This window comes from Ambystoma mexicanum, chromosome 4q (genome assembly GCF_040938575.1).
Source record: "Ambystoma mexicanum isolate Mex_15411 chromosome 4q, UKY_AmexF1_1, whole genome shotgun sequence".
NCBI lineage: Eukaryota > Metazoa > Chordata > Amphibia > Caudata > Ambystomatidae > Ambystoma > Ambystoma mexicanum.
In genome coordinates, this window is record NC_090928.1 from 516,838,414 (window position 1) to 516,860,318 (window position 21,905).

The following is a 21,905-nucleotide window of genomic DNA, read 5'->3' on the forward strand; positions in this document are numbered from 1 at the left end:
AGCCAGTGTGACACCACAACAGTATAAGAGGGTATTCACTTATGGCCATTCAACAGCGTCCAGTCCTCAACACTTTCCATCCATCCCCTAGGCTCCTGAAAGTCATCATGAGGTCAGAAACGTTCAAATACAGCTAAGAGTCTTCAGCATAAGTGAAGGAGTCAGGCAGGGACCAGAATGGGGTGCCTAAAAAGCACCCCTACGCTGGTAGCCATATGGACTACTGGGGCAGCACATGCCGAAATGGGTTCAGTGACAGGAGGACTTTAGTAGAAGTCTCAAAAAGAAAGCAAAACGTTTAGGTGACCCACAAAGTGGGCAAGAGAATCCCAAAAAGGAATTCTGCCCTAGCATCAGCTTTCAAGCTGCAGGATGTTCAATGAAGGCAGCTGTGCTATCTTGTTGAACAGATGAGTTGCACAATACATTTGGTCCAGCTGTTACATAGTCTCTACTATTTCAATACACGCTGCATCTTCTCTGTAGACTCTGCGGCTGCCAACATCTCTCCACTAGACATCTTTGCTATTCAGAACAATCCCTGAGCTACAATTCATGTGGCATGCGTTGCGCGTCTCCTTTCTCTCTTCTTTTCAGACCGTGGTCTTCAGGATGAGCTTTGCCGCAATAACACCTGGCAGGAGGCGGTTGACAAATATAAGATACCATAACACATGATCTGCTGCTAGATTATTAAACAAAATCTATAGACAGCATTTTAATGCTATTAGGTTTTTGGTCTGCTGAAATATCTATGCTAGTCCATTCAATATTCTCATGACCCTCCAAGCGTTGACCTTCTTTAAAACAATATAATCCGGTTTGGTGCGATAGCCGGTGTGGTGTATATTGCCCAGAGCCTCCCTCTTATTACCCTTGGGATTTGTCTGACCTGGAAGCTTAACATCTCATCTTGATTTGTACCTATTACTATCGGCTCTTTAAACAGATATGTCTCAAATGGGAGGAATCTCATCTTTGCACTCTTGCGCAAACTAAAGTCTGGTCCAAGCTCGATTAGTTTAACGCTTAGGTCTTTCCAAATCTCACATTCACAAGTTCCAAGTTCCACAACACAAAACTGCAAGTAGTGTCACTAACTCTGATCTTCTATTCCATACTTTGCATTATTACGGCGCCTTCATGGGCTCACTGTCATGGCCAGGATCATATCTACGGTGGCCACCATGGCCCATAAATGTGTCCATGGAATTGAAGTCTATAAATCTGGTCATCATCTTGGCTCCTCAAAACCCCAGTCACTGATTCCCCCAATATTCAAACTGCCTTCAACTGAAGGCAAAACATTTTAGGCCCAAGGGGTTGACATCTGGAATAATCTACCTGGAGCTCTTAGAACTGAGACGAAACTAGGTCACTTTGAACAGTTCTCAAAAACACACCATTTCCATATCTATTTAGATGGTTAGTGCTTTAGTCCAGTCCGCTGCAGTTCAGCGTGCAAGTGCCTTTGGGTGTGTTGTGCTATATAATTCAAATAAATAAATTTATGTGATCTCGTTAGGTACCAAAAAACCCTCAATTTTCTTCTGGATTGTTCTTTCTAACAAAATGATGAATTGCTGCTATTTTACTCTTGTTGCTTCTCGAGTTGGAAATGAATGTTTTTGGATAGTAGAGCTGAGCTAGTACTGGCCTCCACTCAGAGTAATTCTTTCTCCCAGCAGATCTTGAGATCTAGCTCCCAAACCAAGTGGAGACGAATGTTGATTGCACTTATCAGAAAAAACTGACTAAGTGTATTTTTTCATCAGAGGGGAAGAGAGACATGTTTTTCTTCGAATCTAAATATGTTAAACAATATGTTACCGTTAGAGCTGCTGTGAAGGGTCACAAAATATATGTTCAGCATCTCTGCCAGAAACAATCCTTGCTCTGCTGCTATCAAATGTTTTGTTAATATCCCCCTTTCTTAGCTTTGTCACTCCTTTCACTCTGATACAGACACTCAATCGGGTTTTCTTTAGAGTGTTAATGGATTTTGATAATGATATTCGGCCCACCCATCACCCCACGAACATTTAACTCTGTATGTAAATCTATGGCTAAGGCCAAGGGACCAGTGTCGTCTATACTCCCATCTAAGGTCAATTGAGTCGTAAGATAACCCAAGTCTAGAACCATGAACACCTCGCTTGCCTTATTCCCCTATAAGGAACAAGTGCATATTTGTGATAATGTTGTTCAACAAAAAGCAAGAAAAATGAAGTAAAAATATCTAGAAGGCAAAAGCTGAAACTCTGAAATCCATGTGGCAAGAGTAAGAAAGAAAAAGAGATGAAAAATAACTTAAACTTCAGTATTTTGCAATATTACTGCAAGGATGGTGGCCCAAAAACCAAGAGACAAAAACAATCCAAAAAGGCGAAATAATAACTGCACCTCTTTGCAAAGACAAATATGGTTTATCACATGCAGAAAGGGTCTCAGACTGTCCCATAGAAGCAAACTGACATGGAGCTTGTCTTACCTCAAAGGGTTACAGGTTATACAGCGGACATTCCACAAAGTGACAATACTATGCATAATAATGAGTGCATCATAATCTCATCACCCTCATTGGCTACCACTTATAGAACATGCTAATTACTCCTTATAGTTCCTTGACCGATTACCCAAATCTACACCACCCCCATTCCCCTAAACACGTGGTCCCCTACATCGTCACTGTCGAACCGCGGTATATGATTGGTGGGTTCCCATAAATAATTTTGGGAATATGGGACTATCACGTAATGTGCATCCTCCAGTTCCAGACACAATCAAAGAAACTTGGCGAGGCCAACCCTGCTTTGATAAGACAATAGACTTCCTCATTAACCCAGACACCATCGCGCACACAAACTGCAACCCCAACCTTGTCCGAAATGTATTGGCATCCCCTCTGCGCCTCCTGTCCCAAATCACAAGACGTTCCATACACGGCTCCTCCCATATCTACTCCCAGCCCCAGGTACCCTGGGATGACGTGACCAGGGCACCGCTCTCGAGTCTAAATTTTGAATATTTGTTTACTTAAATGGTGTGTCTAGGTATAATTCATACGGGGTGTCTGCACTGGGGTCAGGGCAGTAGTGTTCTAAATCTTTGCCTGGTTTATTGGCATCGCAGAACCTTGTGCCTTATTCTCATTAATTTTGTCCTTCAAAGGCACATCCCTTAATGCTCTTCTACAACTAATATTTAATTCCCACCACGTTCAGACCCCACAGCTGGATATAAATAGTGCTTATCTGTGCACCATGGGTGCCTCTTACCTCGGCTTCATCCTGGGGAACGGAAAAAGGGATTTCTTTTTCGTAACTAAACTACCAGAGCCACAGCTCCACACCAAGTCCTGCATTCTCTTCTAGGTCTTAGCATCCAAAATTATGTTACCTCTATCACAATAACATATTGACATCACTTCTACCACACTACCTGGCTGACTCCATCTTCCACCTATGTCTGCTCTTCCACCATATCGCACATCAATACTTATTAATAATACAACTAAATACCAGGCCTATAATGCTGCCCTATCTATAACCTCTGCAAAACAAAAGAGGTGATGGCTGAAAGGCTTATAATACATCTTAACCTCTCGCATTGCCCTGGGCAACCCTCCAGACCATCGTTCTTCACCTGGCCAGCCATTGCAAACGGGGAAAGACCATATGCAAATGTAGGAATGGTCCCACAACAAAGGGGTTGTCCAGCCCAAACTGCTAGGTCACAACGCTTCTGCACAAGACCACAAGCATTCCCAGACACGTTTCAGCCTTGTTGGGCATCATCAGTGAGGAGTAGCCTGGGTCTCTAGACCCAACAGGCATGGGACCCACGTCTGGGCATACCCGTCCCACTCGGGGTGACAATAGCAAAACAAAAGAGGTGATGGCTGGAAGGTTTTGAATAAATCTTAACCTCTGGTATTACTCTGGACAACCCTCCAGACCATTGTTCATCATCACAGTGCTTTTTTTGGCAAAGTATTTGTGCAGCACCTCGGGATCATCTGACATGAGCGAAAAATGATGAGCAAAAATACTTTAATGGGAACCAGCATTTTTACAGCTATCTCTAACCACAATGGGGCCTATGAAAACATTGACATCAAACCAGTTACCTATATTCACTTCAACTTCTTTCTCCACGGCAACCCTATTGCATGGGATAATGATCTGCTGTCTGCATCGTTTGGGGGAGGGTACGTGCAGCAAGACAATCCAATTTTCTTGCAGACGCCTCCTTCCATAGCTGTGAGCAAATCCAGAACATATCGGTTCTCGAGGATCATGAGCCTAATTTCTATCAACTCACTCTTTATTTAAATGAGGCCCTGCTCTTTATGGTTCACCATCTGAAGCATCTCCCATCTAGTCATCTGTAGCCACTTTGCATTGGCTGAAGTTTGGATACTTCGCACCAGAAGGGAGACGAAAAAGATTCTGTCTTGGTGAACAACCAGTATTGGACTGGGACCACTTTTAGTTTCTGAGAGGAATCTTTGGACAGATAATTCGATCTCTTTTGACGACGGCCTCTTAGTGAGCAACGTACATGCTTAACGATTGGAGGCTTAGTTGGTTTGGGGCCGGCATATGAGAATCAGGAACTACTAGAACCTACACACCTCCATGATGTTGGGAGGTGTACATATGCATATTGTCCACGTACCCAGTATAATCCATTAACGCTGCTGTACCCTCAGTTAGGTCAGCGATAAACAAAGTCAATTGCAATGGCTGTTCGTTCCAATGGGTATAGTGTAATTTCCTTGAAAGCAAAAAGAGGACTCTGTTTGTACTTTTGCTGTTGTTGTTTCGCTTAGCTCAATCCATTTAAATTTTGGGACGTAGTAGGTTTAGGTCTACTTGATCAAAAATGTTGGACATTCTCCAATTTGACCTAATTTTCTTGGGTCGGTTATTTGGTCAAAAATAAGGGGGGAGACCCCCTGCACCCCTCCCACCTCGCCACACATTAACCTATTCCCTTACCCCTCCCCATATATTTATTTTATTTAATTTGATCGAAGAAACAATCAAATAAATTCTGTCAGACTGAAAAGGTGAAAAGTTTTTTGATCAAGTACGCTAATACCACCCAGTAACCCCAACAACCCACCCTGCTGCACAGCTCACTACCCCTGCCACCCATCTAACGACTGGGTCCTCAATATCACCTCTGTACTTCAACATCTACCAGACTCCAGTAATCAGAATCTTCAAAAAATACAAAATGACATGCTACAACTATGCAGACGACACTCAAATCATCTACAAAATCGAAAGACACTCAAGCCGATCACTCAACCCTAATCGAGTGTCTAGAAGTCTTGAACTGGATGAACGCCAACAACTTGAAAATCAAACCAGGAAAGACAGAAATCATGATTATATCGAAAAGCCAAGAAAACAACACCTACATCCCGTGGCTAACGGTAATGGGAACTGCACCAACACCATCTAAGATAGTAAAAAATCTGGGAGTCCTGATGGATAACACCCTAACCTTAGAACCACAAATAAATGCAATAATCAAGAAATGCTTCTTCCTCCTTCACACAACAAGAAGAATCTTACCTTTCCTCTCCTTCACCGAAAAAACACTCACAATCGTTACCCTCATCATGTCAAGAATCGACTACGCAAACAGCCTCTACCTCGGGATGTCAGAATACCTCCTGAAGAAACTACAACACATCCAAAATACAGCAACCAGGCTGTCACGATCCATGCCCCTGAGCCCCTCAAGTATAGCAGCCCCCCGGCAACAGTGGGCCTACAGCCCTCAACAGTGGCCCCAAGGGCCTATAAACACCATCATATGGTCACGTGGAATAAGTCCTGGTGCCTCTGGTGCCAGGCTCATTATCAGGAATAAAGCAAGTATCAGTTATGGATCTCAATCAAACATGGAGGCCTGTAGCACAGCTCAGTTCTCAGAACTGAACTATGCAGACCAGTGTTTTGGGTGTGGTCGGGCCTTCAGGTGCGGCTGGCTATATAAGCCACGGCCAAACTGGAATATACGCTTCGCGTTATTCTGCACTCCTGCAGCGTAACGCTCACCGTGTCCAGCTCCTCCTTACCTGCTTGCCTCTGGCCCGATCCTGAAGCCATCGATCCGGATACCATCACCAACCTGGAAGAACAAGAACATCTTTAACAACACTTACCTTGGTAAGCAACGGATCCTGAATCCATTCTGCGTTTCATTTGCCTCTTCCGCCACGCCGGATTTCAATGCGACCTGCAAAGGTGAAGGAGCAAGGACAGCATTATTACCAGCACTTACCTGGGTAAGCAGTGGATCCTGAAAACATTCTGCGCTTCTGTCACTCAACACTCCGGAGCATCACCGCAACCTGCACGAAGAAAGAGGAGAGAATATACAGGTTAGCAATACTCATAATAATTCCTAAAACAGCTCTGCACTCCGCGCAACAACACTTACTCGTAATCTTCGCCGTCCGGCGCTGCAAGCTCATTTTCATCAGAGCATCGTCAAAGACTCTAACCGCCACCATCCCTGCGGGAACAAAAGATATTATTAAAGGAATTGCATAGTGGAAATAAGGCAACATCGAAAAGAAGGACAAAAACTGAGGGAGGAGAAAGAGACAGATTAGAAACTGAAAGACACCATAACTCACCTGAAGACAGCAATAGGAATCGGAGTTACAGCCGGTCTGGACCCAACACAAGGGCCCACAGACCAGTGAAGAAACTAGGTCTAACGGAATACCCACACTCACAACGCGCTCCTGCACTGAGAGGCAGGACGGAGAGTTCTATGCACAAACACCCAAGGTGAGAAATAACCCCAGGGGAAGGGGATTTGGGATCAGAGGGAGGTGGGAGTCCACCCACCACCGGCTCAAACGTAAACTTAAACACTCCATTCTCCTGTCATAGGTGCTCCCTACCATCCGGCACATAACGAAGCAGAGGAAGCCGTGTCGTGTGGCGCTCCCGTGGATACCAGGTGAGCGTAACAGAATTCGAAGCCTTCAATTAAACATCCACCTGGGTGTCATGGAAACGTCAGAGACTGACCAGCTTGCCCAGTTATTGGGAGAATTACAGGCTGAGGTGCACTCTGCCTGGCAAGAAACCAACACCCTTAGGAGGGAGTTGATTGTCACCAAGGATCGCACCGATGAGTTAGCCAGACAATTACTTCAAACACAGGCTGGGCAAGCCCCATTGCCAGGAAGTATGCCGTCGGTTCCAGCCACATCTGCCAATCCAGTGCAGGTGGTCTTCCCTGTGGCAGTCCCCTTGTCCCCACTGGAACGTTTTACTGGGGGCCCCAAAAAATATGTGGTGTTCATGAACCAGTGCCGCCTCCATTTCCTTTGTAGGCCCAGAGCCTTTCCTAACGATCAGTCGCGGGTTGCCTTCGTACTGTCATACCTGGGTGGCAGTGCCGCGGATTGGTCAGTACCGTTAGCGAGTCAGGATGAGCCACTCCTGCGAGATTTTAGAGGGTCTCAACAGGAAATGGAGAAGCTGTTCGCCCCACACACCCAGGGCCAAGCCTTGGACAATGAACTCATGTCTCTCCGCCAAGGCAGCCAAGATCTGCTAACATATATCGCCACTTTTAACAGACTCGTTATTGAAACTGGGTGGCCTGAGGAGAAACAAATCACATTATTCCATTGAGGTCTACGGGGGGACCTGAAGGACGTTCTAGCCCAGGTGGTCAATCCTACAAGGCACTGTGCAGAGTTCATCAACCTGGTTGTGCAGTTAGACCACCGGCTGCAAGATTGAAGAACAGACCGAGCCAGAACGGACAATCATGCTATGTATGTACGCCCAAAGGAGAACATTTTGCGTTGATCAGAGAACTCTTTTGAACCCATGCAAATAGGGGGGGTACGGAGTCCATTAACCAAGGCCAAAAGAGACAAAAGGAGGCAACAGCAATTATGCCTGTACTGCGTGAAATCAGATCACTTCCTCAGAGAACGTCCAGTGAAACCCCCTAAGAGAACAGTTGGAGCTACAGATAAAGAGGAAGGAGAACGAGAGTCGGAAAACTTCCAGGCCCGGCAAGCGTAGAGGTCCCTTTGTCAAGCAAAAGGAAGGAGCCACAGACCTCGCACCTTGCCCTGCCAGTGATTTTGATCAGTCACCAACAACCGTCTCGGATGCATGCTGTAGAGGCATACATTGACAGCGGAGCCGTTGGCAACTATATAGACCAAGACCTGGCTACAAGGATGGGGCTTCCCCTCTGTCAGTAAACAACAACTGATAAAGTTACCACTGTCAATGGCACCAAGATATCTTCTGGTTCTGTGACAACGCACAGCGGAATTGACCCTTCTATGTCAAGATGGACATCGGGAAGCCATTGCCTTCGACCTTATCAAGACCCCTCAGTTCGGGGTCATTCTAGGGATGCCGTGGTTGGTGGCTCATAATACCAACATCGACTGGTGTGCAAAAAATCTGGCCTTCTCCAACGAGTGTGCTCACACATGCTACCAAGTGGAAATTCCATTGTCAGATCCAAAGACACCTGTCAAAGGTAAAAAGGCAGTGGTACTAGGTGTAACAAATACACTACCAAGCGAATACCAAGGCTATCAAGATGTCTTCCAAAAAGAACAGGCCAATACCCTACCCCCTCACAGGCCGTATGACTGCCAGATCAAGGGGGCGTGGCTTGGAGCCGATGGCGAGCGGTCGCTGATCTGCCGTGCTCCGGCGGAGATGCCGTTTCCTGATCCTTTGCTCCGGCTCATGTGAAGCACCAGCCCTCGGAGAAGAACACGCTGTTGTGGGAAGCGGACCTGTACCCGAACCGCCGGCTGGCCCATTGAATCGGACCTCCTGGACATTACCAGAGCTCTCGGACTGCGCTCCCCCCCTCCGCTCCGATTGAATCCAAGATGGCGCCTCGCACCGCATAGCGGAGCCTCTAAGGGGAACCCCTCCCCCAACTGACTATAAAGAGCGAGTGGTATTCCTCGACAATCCAGACGCAGCCAACATGTGGCAAGAGGACAATAATCTTGCCGACGGCAAGAACAATCCATGGAAAGAGGCCTAACTCCCTCAGATTTTACAAGTAACCTACATGTAACCGTAAAAAGCCACCAAAATAAGATGCCGGAAACCAGAAGGTAATCCAATCTCAGTTTACTACATGGAAACGGCCTCGTTCGGCCCCGCCGCCAGGCCCTAGCCCTACCCCCAGCGTAGAATCCAGTCGGGCCAGGCACCTGCCTGGCCCAGCTCGCGCGTGACTCCCGGATGGGCTTCGGCGGCTCGAGAGCGCCTGAGCACCGCAACAATGTTGTAGTCGCTGGGCGCACCAGTTTGAGTTCTGTTATCAGTTTCAATAGTTACACAGTCTTCAATGTTCTCTTGCTAATAAAGACCGGGACGGACCCAAGATTTGACCCAAGAACTCAGGAACCAGCGGCTTCTCCCCTGCAGTCCGCTCACTACGGATTAAAGCAGTGCCAAACCCTAGAGACGGAGGCCCGTGCCAGACCCGAAACTCGGACCCGATGGCGGCACAACTCACCGTGATGACATGGAATGTGAGGGGCATGGGCTCATACCTCAGACGGAATCACATACAATCCTATCTCAAAAGGAAGAAAGTCTCGATTGCATTGCTGCAGGAAACCCACCTCACGACGGAGGACATGTCCAAGATTGTAGACCAATGGGCCAGGACTGCGAGAGGGTCCCCCTATTCCAAATACGCGAGAGGGGTGCTAACATGGATAAGCCCGGACATGCCCTTCCAAATGGAGGGTTGTGAACTAGACAAAGAGGGGAGATATGTAGTGATTTGGGGCACAATGGAACAGACCCCGGTTTGCTTGGCTAACTCATACTTCCCACATCACGGAATACCGTCACACCTCACCACAATGATCGCGAAGCTGGCTCAGCACCGGGATCGCACCTTTATATGGGGTGGGGACTTCAATTTTGTCGCCGATGCAATCATGGACAGATCATCGCCTCCTCCCCACCCGAGCAACCTCACAACCCGTGCCCTGAAGGAAACACTTGAGCAGCTCAACTTGGTGGACATCTGGAGGGAACACCACCCAACCGAAAGGATCTACTCCCACTATTCAGCCCCGCACGAGTCCATACAAGAATTGACTATTTGTTCATTGACAAGGGGCTTGCCCCACGAGCCGCAGCCACAGAATATCTGGGGAGAACGATCTCCGACCATTCCCCACTAACCATGTTATGGCAACAAAAGGGACCCAGACCCCCGATCCCCATGTGGAGGATGCCGACTGCGGCACTTGAAGACCCTGAGTTCAGGGAAGACCTCGCGGAAAAATTGGAAGAATATCTGGAAATCAACAAGTGCTCGGTATCCTCCTGGAGCACATTATGGGAAGCCATGAAGGTGGTGACCAGAGGAGAAATTATAACAAAGGCCGGCGGAATTCGCAGGCAATTAAAGACAATACTCGAAGCTCAAGAAGCAGAGATCTCTCGACTAGAGTCCACCCTCGAAACTCCACAGAGGTCGAGAGCAAATTGAAGGAAGCTCGCGTAGAATGTCAGCAAGCATGGGAAAGATTGGAGAAATTCGATTTCACCACATTCACTACCAGATCCCACAAGGAATCGGACAAACCGGGGAGATTACTGGCTTGGCTCTGCAAGCGAGAACACCCCAAGCACCTCCCAACGGAGATACGGGACGCCGACGGGACATCCCACACGACACAACTGGGGATCAACGACGCATTTGCCAAATTCTATTCCAAATTGTACGCCCACAAGGCCTAAATTCCCACGGAGGACATTATAGAAACACTTGAGGAGATAGATCTCCCCCGAATATCAGCCGAGCAGAGAGATGAACTGGAGATGGAGATCACTCTTGAAGACGTGCAAGGGGCAATCACCAGCAAGGCCCCCGGCAGTGACGGGCTTCCACCTGAGTTCTACAAAACGTACGAGCCCATCCTCACCCCAGTTCTCCACGAAGTCTACCAGGAGGCATACACAAACGGGGTCTTACCCAACACCATGAAAGAGACCATAATTATTCCCATGCTCAAGCCACACAAATCACCCACCGACTGTGAATCCTATCACCCTCTGGCCATGCTAAATTACGATGCTAAGATTCTCACATCCATACTGGCCAGCAAGCTGGCCAGAGTGGTGGGATCCATAATCCATGAAGATCAGACGGATTTTTGCCTGGGCGCAACACCACAGCTAACCTAAGAAGGCTACAACATATAATGGCCGAAACTTACGAAAGGGATGAAGACCTGGCGGTATTGTCGCTTGACGCTATCAAGGCCTTCGACTCCATATATTGGGAATAGATTAGGGAGGTCTTGAGGAGATTCGGTTTCGGAGGGGGCTTCATCAGGTGGATCAAGGTTCTCTATAATTCCCCAATGGCAAGAGTAAAAACGGGAAGAATGGTATCAGCAGCCTGGGAAATACAAAGTGGAACGAGACAGGGGTGCCCGCTATCACCCATGCTGTATATACCGGGCCTGGAGCCGATCGCATTATACTTTAGGCAACAGCTCTTCGACGCTGGCATCAAGGTGGGCAATGTACACCACATAATATCCCTATACGCGGACGATGTTCTTCTATACCTGAGGAACCCTGAGGTCAACGCACCAACAGCGCTAGAGGCACTCGACAATTATGCGAAATACTCCGGGATCAGATTCAGCAGAAGTAAGTCCTCCACGTTCCCCCTGGCGGGCTTACGCGGCACACCAGAAATTGATCTCCCGTCTGTAGGAATAGAGTGGCAACCAGTCAAGTTTCGGTACCTAGGGATCAACGTGAGCCACCCCCGCTACTTACGCATGAACACAACACAGAAGTTGCAACCACGAGTCTTCGACGCTCTATAAAATTCTGGTCCAAGCTCCCGCTGGCAATGGTAGGCAGAGCTGCGATTGTCAAGATGATCATACTCCCCAGATTCCTGTATTTTTTCGTGAACATTTGTCACTATGTCCGACCGCCCTTCTTCAAGAAACTGGAGGCAATCATCAAGGACTTCCTGTGGGGACCTCACAGACACAAACTGTCGCTATCCATCCTATCCCTGCCACATAAAGAGGGAGGAATAAAGCTACCAGATCTCCAGTTATACTACCTGGCTGCCCAGCTAAGCCACATAACAAAATGGCTCTCGGACGAACCTTCGGCTGAATCGGAATTACTGAGGTAATCCTCGACCAACGTAATCCCCGAGGAAACCCTATGGCACCCCATACGACAATCCCCGGTTACCCCACTGGTAATTGAGCTAGGCAGGAAGATATGGGCCAGGTCCTGCTACATCAAGCGAGTGAAACACCCGTACTCTCCGGATAATCCCATCTTGGCAGACACTTGTAGAACGGAGGCAGACCTATCCACAGCAAGGAGGTGGGAAGAAGCTGGCATATACACATGGGGTGACATGTTTGAGGAGGGGTAATTCAGGGACTTCGAATCAATAAAGGCCATTGAAGGAATACCTCCGGGCCAGTTTCTCTGGTACCACCACCTCAAGCAGACCGCCAAGAAACAATGGAACAGCTGGCCAGAGGAGCCCATCCCAGACCCTCTACTACAAGAGATGCATGACCTTACGGATGGTTGGAGACCAATCTCCAAGCTCTACAACAGACTATGCGACAAACCCAACCCTAAAGGCGAAGCTCTGAGGGCAAGATGGGAAGCAGACCTCGAGACCCCAATCACGGACAAAGAATGGGAAAGAGTGTTAATATTCCCCAAAAAAGTGTCAAGGAACGCTAGATTTGGACAGATTCAGTTAAACGTCCTGTACCGGACATACATGACCCCACACAGGGTTGCTTCCTTCAACAAGACATCCTCCCCAGCTTGCCCATGGTGCGGGAACGATAATGCGGATATGATCCACATGTTCTGGACCTGTACTAGGGCGATGACAGTATGGTCCAAAGCTAAACAGTCTTGCATGGACGCAGGAATGTGGAGGTACGAATGGACTCCCGGCGAGTGCCAACTGGGAAATTACCCCAGACGCAGCAAATTCAAACATGTTGTTAGGTTAATGGACATCTCATGCATCCTGGTTAAGAGAACCATCACGATGGCTTGGAAGACGCCATCGGGCCCCAGACATGAACGCTGGTTAAAAGAAATGGAGAGATGGACGGCAGCTGAAACTAGAGCCTGGCTAAATGGAACCACATCATGCGGCGACACAGAGAGCGGCACCTTGGACACTTGGAAGGCCCTCCTGAGAGACATACGCTTCAGCGCAGACTACAAACCTCCCTGATAGCCCATAGCATCACACTGCAACAAACTCCCTGCACCTGGCCTGAATTGACGGACCCTGTATGCGACCCCTCCTGCTTCCTGAGCACTAGAACTTGGCCTCGACCCACCCATCCACCGAAACGTTCGCTACCACATGAAGACTGTTGTTGTTTTTGTTGTTCTTTCCTTCTTTTCTCTGTTTTCCCCTCCTCATTTTTCTCTCTTCTGTTCACCTCACTGTTCAATTTTCATGTTTGTACCGCACAAATTTTCTCACCAAACACCAATAAAATACGTTTGAAAAAAAAAAAATGACTGCCAGATCAACCTCTTACCTGGTGCGCAAATCCCATGTAGTCGGATTTATTCACTCACCGAAGCTGAAAATCTCCATCTGAAATCCTATCTGGACCAATACCTGGCAAACTGTTTTATCCGTCCATCCAAGTCCCTGGCAGCCTCACCCCTCTTCTTCGTACCCAAGAAGGTGGGGGACTTGAGAACGTGCATCGACTATCCATCATTATATCAAGTAACAGTAAAAAACCGCTATCCTCTACCCCTTTTCCCCAGAACTGCTCGACCAAGTCGAAGATGCCCAAAGTTACACCAAATTGGACCTCAGAGGGGCATACCATCTCGTGCGTGTTAAGAAAGGTGACAAATGGAAGACTGCCTTTCATACCAAGTATGGACTGAACGAATATCAGGTGATGCTCTTTGGGCTTTGCAACGCACCCGCCGCTTTCCACTACTTAATGAACGACGTACTGTGTGAGCTGATCGACGTATGTGCCTTAGTTTATATCAACGACATCTTGATGTACTTCTCTTCTAAGCAGAACCATGTCAGGCATGTGCGCTCCGTCCTTGCAAAAATCTGAGAGCACCAACTTGAACAATGCTCCTTCCATGTCACCGAAGTCGAGTTCCTTGGTTTTGTCCTCACTCCCAGAGGCGTCCGGATGGATATGCACAAAGTGGATGCCATTCTTAACTGGCCGTCACCATAATCAATCAAAGGTGTTCAGAGCATGCTCAGCTTTGCAAATTTGTATCGCCGATTTATCCCGGGTTTCTCCCAGATTGTACACCTGATTACTTCTTTATTACGGAAAAACAAACATTTCAAATGGACAGATGAGGCGGAAAAGACCTTTCAGGCACTCAAGAAAAGATTTACCTCAGCCCCGGTGCTGCGACACCCCCGCCCAGATCTCCCATACGTAGTGGAAACTGACGCCTCCAGCATGGCAATGGGGGCTGTTCTTTCGCAAAGAGATCCCGAAGCCGGCCAGCTACACCCCGTGGTCTTTTGGTCATGTACGTTTTCTACACCCGAACTTAACTATGCGATAACAAATAAGGAACTCCTGGCAATTAAAGCAGCCTTTAAGGCTTGGCGGCATTATTTCTAGGCGCCAGACATACCATCACGGTAATCACCGATCATCGTAACCTGCAATACCGTAAGTCAGCAAAGGCTCAATCATCCCGTCAACTCCGATGGGCCTTATTCTTCGCAGAATATGATTACGTGATCACATACCGACCAGGTGTCCAGAACAGAAAGGCCGACGCCCTATCCCGTATGGGTATTGATGTGAACTGCATATTCAACCCCAGACCCTGTAGCCATTATTCTGGGTGAAAGTCTACTAGGGCTTACAACAACGTTATCTCTGGACGAACTCCAAGAAGGAATTCAGCTCCTAATGAACACTGAGGCATTACAAGAATGGACCACTCGGAGTGAACATCACACAACAAAGGACCAACTCCCATACTTCAGAGGACATCTATATCTACCGAGTAAGGCGTTACAGGAACAAGTCATTTCCAGTTATCATGACTCACTGATAGGACATCCAGGAATTGCCAGACCCTAGCTAAAGTAAAAAGGAACTATTGGTGGCCGACCTGGCAAAATGACATTACATAGTTTGTGCTATCATGCAGCATTTGTGCACAGAACAAATCCCAGAAACAAAAACCTGCGGGTCTTCTTCAACCCCTGGAAATTCCGCCTGCACCTTGGCATAAACTTTCCCTCGATTTCATCACAGATCTACCTCCCTGCCAAGGATTTAACACTATCTCGGTGGTAGTAGACCTATTCTCTAAAATGGCCCATTTTATTCCACTCAAAGGCCTACCAACTGTGTCCAGTTTGGCGAAGGTATTTTAAGAGCAAATCTTACAGTTACATGGTTTCCCTTCCATCCTGATCTCAGACCGAGGTAGCCAGTTTGTTTCTAACTTCTGGAAGAAAAGTTGTGCGATTGCCCAAATCGATATCCGGCTATCCACTAGTCACCATCCCCAAACTGATGGTCAAACGGAGCGGACGAATCAGACACTGGAACAATACCTAAGGTGTATGCTACATCAAATTGAAGGGAATTGGAAGGATGTGCTATGGATAGCCAAATATGCTTACAACAATTCGCTACACACCAGCACCGGACAGAGTCCATTTTATACCATGTATGAAAGACATCCATGTACTTCCAAGTTGGATCCCCCCATGGCCTTGGAAATGCCTGCAGTAAAAACCTTACATACAACCATCACTCAGATTCTCTGACCAAAATCGAAGGAAAGCCCCAAACTACCAAGTCGGAGACAAAGTCTGGTTAGCATCTCGGCATGTGCCCATAAGAGGAACTTGAACATTTCGTCCCAGGTACCTAGGACCATATACCATCAAAGCCATTATAAACCCTGTGGCTGTAAAACTAGCCTTACCGTCAAACATGCAAATACATCCAGTATTCCATGTATCACTTCTAAAACCTGTTCAGCCTGGAACTCGGGTCAAGTCACCACCAAATCCAGTATTGGTTAACAGAGAACCCGAATTTGAAGTCAAAGACATTCGGATTCAAAACTCACAAGATCCAAGTTATTTTATTTAGTAGACTGGAAAGGATATGGCCCTCAACGCAGGACATGGGAGCCTAGCGAGCACATCCATGTGCCACGTTTGGTAAGACGTTTTCATCGAAACATCCGACCAAGCCAAGACCAGACCGAGGAATTACTGTGAGAGGGGCCTTAGGGGGGAGTGCCGTCACGATCCATGCCCCTGAACCCCTCAAGTATAGCAGCCCCCCGGCAACAGTGGGCCTACAGCCCTTAACAGTGGCCCCAAGGGCCTATGAACACCATCATAAGGTCACGTGGAGTCAGTCCTGGTGCCTCTGGCGCCAGTCTCATTATCAGGAATAAGACAAGTATCAGTTATGGATCCCAATCCAACATGGAGGCCTGTGGCACAGCTCAGTTCTCAGAACTGAACTATGCAGACCAGTGTTTTGGGCGTGGTCGGGCCTTCAGGTGCGGCTGGCTATATAAGCCACGCCCAAACTGGAATACACGCTTCGCATTATTCTGCACTCCTGCAGCGTAATGCTCACTGTGTCCAGCTCCGGCTTACCTGCTTGCCTCCGGCCCGATCCTGAAGCCATCAATCGGGATACCATCAACAACCTGGAAGAACAAGAACAACATCTTTAACAACACTTACCTGAGTAAGCAACGGATCCTAAATCCATTCTGCGCTTCATTCACCTCTTCTGCACGCGGGATTTCACTGCGACCTGCAAAGGTGAAGAAGCAAGGACAGCATTATTACCAGCACTTACCTGGGTAAGCAGTGGATCCTGAAATCATTCCGCGCTTCGCTCGCTCACCACTCTGGAGCATCACTGCAACCTGCACGAAGAAAGAGGAGAGAGAATACATGTTAGCAATACTCACAATAATTCCTTAAACAGCTCCAAGCTCCACGCAACAACACTTACCCGTAATCTTCGCAGTCCGGCACTGCAAGCTCATTTTCATCCGAAGCATCATCAAAGACTCTAACCGCCTCCATCCCTGCGGGAACAAAAGACATTATTAAAGGAATTGCATAGTGGAAGTAAGGCAACATCGAAAAGAAGGACAAAAACAAAGGGAGGAGAAAGAGACAGATTAGAAACTAAAAGACACCATAACTCACCTGAAGACAGCAAGAAGAGTCGCAGTCACAGCCGGTCTGGACCCGACACAAGGTCCCGCGGACCAGTGAAGAAACTAGGTCCAACGGAACACCCAGACTCACAACGCGCCCCTGCACAGAGAGGCAGGACGGAGAGTTCTATGCACAAAAACCCAAGTTGAGAAATAACCCCAGGGGAAGAGGATTTGGGATCAGAGGGAGGTGGGAGTCCACCCACCACTGGCTCAAACTTAAACACTCCATTCTCCTGTCATAGGCGCTCCCCACCGCCGGCATATAACAAAGCAGAGGAAGCCCGAGATAGCGCACAGCCGCCCATCCAGTATCGTGTGGCGCCACTGTGGATACCAGGTGAGCGTAACACAGACTCCTCCTCAAACTATCCAGAAGAGAGCACATCACTCCAGCACTAAAAACACTGCATTGGCTCCCAGTCAAACATCGCATCACCTTCAAAACAATGTGCATAACACACAGGGCAATCAGCGGCCAAGTAGCTGAATTCCTACAAAAGAAAATAACGATCTACAAGCCAATGAAACTCCTCAGATCAAGCAACGAAATCCGCTTGGAACAAACACCATACCTTAAGAAAAAACTAGGGGGCTCCTCCTTCTCCCACCTAGGTGCAAAAACCTGGAACAACATCCTGAAAGAAATAAGAAACACCAAAGACCACCTACAATTCAGAAAACGACTAAAAACCTGGCTCTTCAACATCACAGATTCAACTTGAAAAAACATAAACACAAAAGGGAAACACAAATAACAGGATGACAGAATCTAGGATGACACTGACAAACATCAAGAACCAACAAAGGGAAACTCTGACTATAACATGAGAGGGATGATGCTAGGTCGAATAGGACAAAAGCGACACTCCATGAGAACAGAATCAGCATCCCTAGCCAATTCCAGCCAACAACCTCACCGGTTGCATAATCGCTACCAAGTATCACATTTGAATAGCAATTGTCACACTTGAACTAAGCTCTGAACATCGGCATGGGCCAAGACCAGATGTAGTTGTTAATGATGATAGGTGCCCCGCCTGGACGTGAATGCAAACGTTGGCATGTGCCACGCTTCGAATGTGGCTGTGAGCGGTAGCCTGAATGACCAGCTGGATAAGACGTTGAATGCCGACCACTGCCACATATGGATGGAGTACCGTTGGCTGAACAATGCCCAGTACCAACTGGATTGGGAATGCTATCCAGGCTAGATTTGGATAGACTCACAAACACCTGCTTGCACCGCATACAGACAGGTTGTACGCAGGTGACCGGGGCCGAACTGGGACAAGGTTACGAATGTGAGTGGGCGTCATGTGTGGAAGGGACTGTGAGTGTCAGCTGTTCCCAGACCTGGATGGATATGCAGAGATGTTTGCACGCTTTTGAATATATATTTTCCTCTCTTTGGCATTGAGAATACGGTAATCACAGTCTCTGCTGCAGTGAAAACCTTGGGTGTATACCTGGATTCCACCTTGTCAATGGAAAGACAAGTCAGCGCCATTTCATCATCAGCAGCTCTCATGACAAAAATCATTAATGCAGTAAAACCTCATCTATCGCCAAAAAAATGCCTCAATATTGCGAGAGCCACCATTGGCACGAAGTTGGATTACTGTAACGTCCTTCTCCTAGGTACATCTTCCAATAACATTAACAAATTGCTAATCACGCAAAATAATGCTCTCAGCATATCTCTCAGGCTAGAAGAGACGCCCACTGGCTCCCGATCAAAGAGTGCATATTGTTCAAGGCTCTCACCATCACACACAGATACCTTTCTCAGTATGCCCCTTCTTACCTAGCGGAACAAATGCATCAGGTGCCCTCTCACAGACCAAAACGTGACCAATGCTCATATCAACTCTCAGTCCCTGCTTTCAATAGAGCCAAAGCTGGTGGTACCAGCTTTGAAGTCTTAGCCCCAAAAGCCTGGTACGCCCTACCATTCACACTCAGAAAGGAAAACTCTCTCATGGCGTTCAGAAAGGTGCTAAAAACCAAGATATTCAACTAGACTGTACCTGAATGTGTTCCCCTGTAACCATGGAACCTTCTTACTGCATTATTGTTCTTGAGAATTGTTCTTGACTTCCTTAACACTCTCTGTTGAGTCTGTCTTTAAGCTGTATCTCAGTGAATATGCTGTAACAGCGCCACGAAGCTTCATGGCCGCTGTGCACTTTATACATTTAAATAAATAAATAAATCAGTAACTCCCTGTCAGCACCACTTTCTTTGGGAGATATCATTTCCAGGCCGGAAAACCGTATTCTTGAAATATTTTCTCCACGCTATTCCTTCTTCCAATGTAATTCCAGGGGATATCTTTCATCTTGCATCCTTATGACACTTAAATGTTCAGTTATTCATTTCTTAAGCTTTCTTTTTGTGCTCCCTATATATATCTATTTACAAATTCAAACCATTGCATAGATAAAAGAAATGCTGATCACACTTGATGAATTGCTTGATGAACATCCTTTTGCTGTGTAAGTCTAAAAACAATTTTTAAGCCTGGAGTGCATATTTACAACTGTTACAGATTTCACATTTATAAAAGCTTAATCAAGCAAAGTTCGCTCTATGTGGCTTGCAATCGTTAAAAGGTTGGTTGCCATTATTTCCCTGAATGTTCTAGCGTTCTCATATAAAATAAGTGTATTTTTGCTCACAATTTCTCCAATATCCACATCTGATTGTAGAGCATGCAAATGTTTCTGTATCCCCTGATATATGAGTTTACTTTGTGAGATATATTTGGTTATGAACCTAACTTTGTTCTTGCTAACATCAATATTAATTGTTCTAGGTTTAAGAAACTCAGTTCTTTTTTTATTTTGTACTTTTGTCCAGCCTTACACAATGTACTTTTCTAAAAGCCTTTTTCCAAACGCCTCTTATTAATGAGGTAGATTTCCATACCATAGTCCTCTTCCCGACTACAGTTTCATCTTGCTCGGGCCTCTGCATCTACTGAAATGCTCTTAATGACATTACTTTTTTGACAACTAAAACAATGCAGTGCAGTGTTGGGTTCTATAATCTTACAAAATGTTTTTTTTTCCAGCTTCTCTTGGTATTTAAAAATCCTAAAATCCCAAAATGTTATTTCTTGTTAACTGAAATGGATGATGTACTTAATTCCAAACTCATTCATGTTTAGGTTTTGAAAATAATACATCAGAATTTCCTCAGTATCCCTTTTGTCATTAGAACGTCACCAAAGTATCTCATGCTTTTTTTAATGTTCTTGTTGTGGCATGTTAATGGATGTATTTGTCCAACCGGTCTCATAAAAAGATTTGCTAGCGGTGGGGCAAATTTCAAACCAATATCTAGACCTATTAATTGTTGGCAAAGCATACCGTACAACAAAATAATGATTTTTCAAGGTCATGTTAAGCATCTTCAGGATCATTTGTTGCTCATTTTTCATAGTGATAACTGATCTTTTTTTGGGCTAATACATGAAAAATGGATGTACACGAAGCTATCACATCCATTGCAACCAACCAGTGCTGTTCATTCCAAATAACATCTTGTAAAAATTCTAATACATGCATAGAGTCTACAATATATGATAGAAGTAGTTTTACCATTAGATTTAGACAGCAGTCAGTTCAGAAAACAGTTCTGTCAATGAGTTTATTCCACTTACTATGGGTCTCATTGATGGTAACATCAAAAATGATTGAATTTCTTTGGGAAGAAAATTGATAGTTGGTGTTGGTGAGTCGTCATCCATACAAACATGTTTTCTTCATCAGTAATAGCTCCTTTCCCTGACCATCACTGGATACTTTGTTGCAATAGTTCCTTTAATTCTTTGATTTGAGCAATGTCTACCTTCGTGTACCATCCTGGTGTATTTCTATGTTCTAATCCTGATTGTATGTTGTCCTCCTTAATCATTATAACAAAAATGTCCTCCGTTGGCTCCCTGCTTAATTAAAATTCTGTCAAAATTTTCATAGATTTGTAATGCTTTACTTTCTTGAACAGAAAGATTATGATGATACAAAGCTTTGTTCAGTAGCTTTTTGTCTCTATATGAATACATTTCTTCTGCCACCAAGTCAAAAAGTATATCTACTACATTACCAACAGGGAGTATTGGCATAAATGTAGATTTATGTTTAATGATGTATTCAGTGTCATTGTTTGTTCTATGCTTAGTTATTCTGGTAGTCTAGAGTTGTTGGGTTCTTGTTCATCCCCCAATGATACAAGTAAGGGGAACATGTGAATGTCTACTAAAGAGTAAGTTAATATATTATTCACATCAATAGTCTCCCTTATTCTGGGCATCTGTTTGGAAAATAAAATCTTTAGTGACATTTTTCTACAAAATTTGAAGGCCTCTACATACGTTTCCATAAAGGTAATTGCAATACTCAGGGCAAAAATGAGAGCTTTGGTTAGAAATATGTACTAATCTGTAGTTAACATACTTCTATAAAATGTTGACTATTGTTTTGTTGAATTCCTTTTCTTGCACATTTTCATGCGTGATCTTGTAGTTACTCATGTTTTTCTTTTTTTCTCTTTCTATTCCTTCCTTCTATCTTGGCTCATGTTTACCTTCCC